We start from the raw sequence: 6,019 nt of genomic DNA on the forward strand, positions 1-6,019 counted from the left end.
GTAGGGTAGTTCTATTTTTAGTTTTTTGAGGAACCTCCATACTGTTTTCCAGAGTGGCTGCATCAGCTTGCATTCCCACCAACAATGCAAAAGAGATCCTCTTTCTCTGCATCCTCGTCAACATCTATTGTTGCCTGAGTTATTCATGTTAGCCATTCTGACAGGTGTAAGGTGGTATCTCATTGTAGTTTTGATTTGTATTTCCCTGATGATGAGTGATGTTGAGCATTTTTTCATGTGTCAGTTGGCCATCTGGATGTCTTCTTTGGAGAAGTGTCTATTCATGTCTTATACCCATTTCTTCATTGGATTATTTGTTTTTTGGGTGTTGAGTTTGAGAAGTTCTTTAGAGATTTTGGATACTAACCTTTTATCTGCCATGTCATTTGCAAATATATTCTCCCATTCTTTTGGTTGCCTTTTAGTTTTGCTGATTGTTTCTTTCACTGTGCAGAAGGGTTTTTTTTTGATGAGGTCCCAGTAGTTCATTTTTGCTTTTGTTTCCCTTGCCTCTGGAGATGTGTTGAGTAAGAAGTTGCTGCAGCCATGATCAAAGAGGTTTTTGCCTGCTTTCTCCTCAAGGATTTTGATGGCTTCCTGTCTTACGTTGAGGTCTTTCATCCATTTTGAGTTTATTTTTGTGTATGGTGTAAGAAAGTGGTCCAGGTTCATTCTTCTGCATGTCGCTGTCCAGTTTTCCCAGCAACACTTGCTGAAGAGACTGTCTTTATCCCACTGGATATTCTTTCCTGCTTTGTCAAAGATTAGTTGGCCATACGTTTGTGGGCCCATTTCTGGGTTCTCTATTCTGTTCTATTGAACTGAGTGTCTGTTCTTGTGCCAGTATCATACTGTCTTGATGGTTACAACTTTGTAGTATAGCTTGAAGTCCGGGAATGTGATGCCTCCTGCTTTGGTTGTCTTTTTCAAGATCGCTTTGGCTATTCGGGGTCTTTTCTGGTTCCATACAAATTTTAGATTATTTGTTCTAGCTCTGTGAGGAATGCTGGTGCTACTTTGATAGGGATTACATTGAATATGTAGATTGCCTTGGGTAGTATCGACATTTTAACAATACTTGTTCTTCCTATCCAGGAGGATGGAATCTTTTTCCATTGTGTGTGTGTGTGTGTGTGTGTGTGTGTGTGTGTGTGTCTTCCTCAATTTCTTTCATAAGTTTTCTATAGTTTTCAGCATATAGATTTTTCACCTTGTTGGTTAGATTTATTCCTAGGTATTTTATAGTTTCTTTGTGCAACTGTAAATGGGATCGATTCCTTGATTTCTCTTTCTGGTGCTTCATTGTTGGTGTATAGGAATGCAACCGATTTCTGTGTGTTGATTTTATACCCTGCAACTTTGCTGAATTCATGAATCAATTCTAGCAGTTTTTTGGTGGAATCTTTTGGATTTTCCATATAGAGTATCATGTCATCTGTGAAGAGTGAAAGTATGACCTCCTCCTGGCCAATTTGGATGCCTTTTATTTCTTTGTGTTATCTGATTGCAGAGGCTAAGACTTCCAATACTATGTTGAATAACAGTGGCAAGAGTGGCTATCCCTGTCTTGTTCCTGACCTTAGGGAGAAAGCTGTCAGTTTTTCTGCATTGAGGATGATATTAGTGTTGGTTTGTTCCTGTATAGCTTTTATGATCTCGAGGTATGCTTATTCTATCCTGACTTTCTTGAGGGTTTTTATCAGGAAAGGCTGCTGTATTTTGTCAAATGCTTTCTCTGCATCTATTGAGAGGATCATATTATTCTAGTTCTTTCTTTTATTGATGTGATGAATCATATTAATTGTTTTGAGGATATTGAACCAGCCCTTCATGCCAGGTATAAATCCCACTTGGTCGTGGTGAATAATTTTTTTTTAACGTATTGTTGGATTTGGTTGGCTAATATCTTGTTGAGGATTTTTGCGTCCATGTTTATCAGGGAAATTGGTCTATAGTTCTCCTTCTTAGTGGGATCTCTGTCTGGTTTTGGAATCAAGGTAAGGCTGGCTTCATAGAAAGAGTTTGGAAGTTTTCCTTCCATTTCTATTTTTTGGAACAGCTTCAAGAGAATAGGTGTTGACTCTTCCCTAAATGTTTGGTAGAATTCCGCTGAAAAGCCATCTGGCCCTGGACTCTGGTTTTTTTGGGAGATTTTTGATTACTAATTCAATTTCCTTACTGGTTATGGGTCTGTTCAAATTTTCTATTTCTTCCTGTTCAGTTTTGATAGTTCATATGTTTCTAGGAATTTGTCCATTTCTTCCAGATTCTCCATTTTATTGGCAAATAATTGCTCATAATATTCTTGTATTATTGTTTTTATTTCTGCTGTGTTGGTTGTGATTTCTCCTCTTTCATTCTTGATTTTATTTATTTGGGTCCTTTTCTTTTTCTTTTTGATCAGACTGCCTAGTGGTTTATAAATTTTGTTATTCTTTCAAAGAACCAGCTTATAGTTTCATTGATCCATTCTACTGTTTTTTGGGTTTTGGTAGCATTAATTTCTGTTCTAATCTTTATTATATCCTGTCTTCTGCTGGTTTTGGGTTTTATTTGCTGTTCTTTTTCCAGCTTCTTAAGGCGTAATGTTAGGTTGTGAATCTGAGATCTGTCTTCCTTCTTTAGGAAGGCCTGGATTGCTATATACTTCCCTCTTATGACCATCTTTGCTGTGTCCCAGAGATTTGGGTTGTGGTATGATCATTTTCATTGACTCCCATATACTTTTTAATTTCCTCTTTAACTGCTTGGTTAGCCCATTTATTCTTTAGTAGGATGCTCTTCAGTCTACAGGTATTTGTTACCTTTCCAAATTTTTTCTTGTGGTTGATTTCGAGTTTCATAGTGTTGTGGTCTTAAAATATGCACGGTATGATGTCGATCTTTTTGTATTTACTTACGGCTGATTTGTGTCCCCGTACATAGTCTGTTCTGGAGATCGTTCCATGAGCACTGGAGAGGAATATATATTCTGGTTCTTTAGCATGAAATGTTCTCAATATATCCGTTAAGTCGATCTGGTCCAGTGTGTCGTTCAAAGCCATTGTTTCCTTGTTGATTTTTTGATTAGATGATCTGTCCATTGCTGTGAGTGGGGTGTTGAAGTCTCCTACTATTATGGTATTACTGTTGATGAGTTTCTTTATGTTCGTGATTCATTGATTTATATATTTGGGTGCTCTCACATTTGGTTCATAAATGTTTACAATTGTTAGGTCTTCTTGGTGGATAGACTTCCTTGATTATGATATAATTCCCTTATTCATCTCTTGATACAGTCTTTATTTTAAAGTCTAGATTGTCTGGTATAAGTATGGCTACTCTGGCTTTCTTTTGTTGACCGTTAGCATGATAGATGGTTCTCCAACCACTTATTTTCAATCTGAAGGTGTCTTTAGGTCTAAAGTGGGTCTCTTGTAAACAGCATATGAATGGATCTTGTTTTCTTATCCATTATGTTACCCTATGTATTTTGTTTGGAGCATTGAGTCCATTGATGTTTAGAGTGAGTACTGAAAGATATGAATTTATTGCCATTATGATGCTTGTAGAGTTGGAGTTTCTGGTGGTGTTCTCTGGTTCTTTCTAATCTTTGTTGTGTTTGGTATTTATTTATTTATTTATTTATTTATATTTTTTCATCTTTTCTCAGAGAGAAAAGATCTTCTTCTCTTTTTTCATCTTTTCATCAGAGAGTCCCCCTTAAAATTTCTTGCATGGCTGGTTTAGTGGTCATAAACTCCTTTAATTTTTGTTTGTCTGGGAAACTTTTTAAAATTTTTTTTAATGCTTATTTATTTTTGCAGAGAGAGACAGAGCATGAGTGGGGGAGGGGCAGAGAGAGAGGGAGACACAGAATCTGAACCAGGCTCCAGGCTCCGAGCTGTCAGCACAGAGCCTGACGCAGGGCTCAGACTCACAGACCGTGAGATCATGACCTGAGCTGAAGTTGAACACTTAACTAACTGAGCCACCCAGGCACCCCTGTCTGGGAAACTTTTTATCTCTCTTTCTATTTTGAATGACAGCCTTGCTGGATAAAGCATTCTTCTTGGCTGCTTACTCTTCTGTTTCAGCACACTGAGTATATCCTCCCACTCCTTTCTGGCCTGCCAAGTTTCTGTGGATAGGTCTTCTGCAAACCTGATCTGTGTTCCCTTGTAGGTTAGGGACTTTTCTTCCCTTGCTGCTATCATGATTCTCTCTTTGCCTGAGTATTTTGTGAATTTGACTATGATATGCCTTGTTGATGGTCAGTTTTTGTTGAATCTAATGAGGGTCCTCTGTGCTTCCTGGGTTTTGATGTCTGTGTCTTTCCCCAGGTTAGGAAAGTTTCCCGCTATGATTTGCTCACATAACTCTTCTACCCCTATTTCTCTCTCTTCCTCTTCTGGGACCCCTATGATTCTGATGTTGTTCCTTTTTAATGAGTCACTGATTTCTCTAATTGTTAAATTGTCCTCTGTTGCCTTAATCTCCCTCTTTTTTTCTGCTTCATTATTCTCTATAAGTTTGTCTGCTCTATCGCTGATTCTGTGTTCTACCTCATCCATCCTTGCTGCTGCTGCATCCATCCATGATTGAAGCTCAGTTATAGCATCTTTTATTTCATTCTGGCTATTTTTTACTTCTTTTATCTCTGCAGAAAGGGAGTCTAATCTATTTTCGACTCCAGCTAGTATTCTTATTATCGTGATTCTAAATACTGGTTCAGACCTCTTGCATGTATCTGTGTTGGTTAAATCCCTGGCTGTCGTTTCTTCGTGCTCTTTCTTTTGGGGTGAATTCCTTCGTTTTGTCATTTTGAAGGCAGAAAAGGAATTAATGAGGTAGGAAAATTAAAATTAAAAAAATGAAAATTAAAAAAATGAAAATTAAAAAATTAAAAACACACACACACAAAACAAATCTCATAAATGATGCTATATCCTAGGTGTGCCTTGGTCTTGGTGTTGAAAGTGGTTTGACAGATGAGAGAAAAAAAAAGTGGGGAAAAAAAAGGAAATCGTTTGAGAATCTGAAAAAAATGAATACACTGAAGTAGACAAAAACAAGATGATGGGAGTAAAATAGATTTCGAAAAAAAAATTACACAAAAGTAAAGACTATAGTAGGAAAACAATTAAAGAAAATATTTTTAATCAAAATTAAAAATAAAAATTAATTTTTTCTCTTTTTGTATTCAAGGAAAAGAAACGAAAAAGAGAAAAAAGAGGAAAAAAAGAAATTGTTTGAAAATTTGAAAAAGTGAATACACTGTAGTAGTCTAAAATAAAATGATGGGAGTAAAATAGAATTTGAAAAAATATACATCAAAGCAAAAACTGTAAGCTTTGCGCAGTGGCAGTATCATAGCCAATGAGGTTTATCCGAGGCACGATTATTGCTAATTGAAAAGCAAAAACTATAGTAAAGAAAATGAAAGAAAAATATTTTTAATAGAAGTTGAAAGTAAAAATAAAGTTTTTCACTTTCTGCATTCAAGAAAAAGAAAAGAAATGAAAAAGAGAAAAAAGAAAAAGAGAAAATAAAACAAGGAAATCGTTTAAAAATTTGAAAAGGTGAATACACTGAAGTAGACTAAAATAGAATAATGGAAGTAAGAAATTGAAAAAAATTACACAACAGTTAAAAATATAGTAAAAAAATAAAGAAAAATATTTTTTAAAAAATTGAAAATAAAAATGAATTTTTTCTCTTTCTGTATTCAAGAAAAAGGATAGTGTAAAAGAGAAAAAAAATTTAAAAAAGAAAGAAATTTAATAGATCGACCTGCTAACAGATTGAAATATGACTGAGATTAATTTATTTTACCCTAGAAGTCAGACTATATAGCGCTTTATATTCCATAAACTAAGTAGGCGGTGAGACTTGGGTTCTTAAAGAGAGAGGTTGGCCCAGTTGGGTGGGGCTCAGTGTAACGGCTCTGTTCTCCACTAGATGGCGCTGGTAGCCTACTGGGGTGGATTGTTGCAGAGCCCCTAGGTTCATACACTCTGCGTACACGTGGGAGTGGTGA

At 36.0% G+C, this 6,019-nt stretch overlaps 1 pseudogene; it reads left to right on the forward strand.

Moving 5' to 3' along the window:
- The first annotated feature begins 5,329 nt into the window (after positions 1 to 5,329).
- LOC124521506 (uncharacterized) lies at positions 5,330 to 5,437 on the forward strand (annotated as a pseudogene).
- Positions 5,438 to 6,019: the final 582 nt, after the last annotated feature.

Source organism: Lynx rufus, unplaced genomic scaffold (assembly GCF_022079265.1).
Source record: "Lynx rufus isolate CCGP_SWC_20201006 ecotype Redwood Valley unplaced genomic scaffold, mLynRuf1.p SCAF_3, whole genome shotgun sequence".
Taxonomy (NCBI): domain Eukaryota; kingdom Metazoa; phylum Chordata; class Mammalia; order Carnivora; family Felidae; genus Lynx; species Lynx rufus.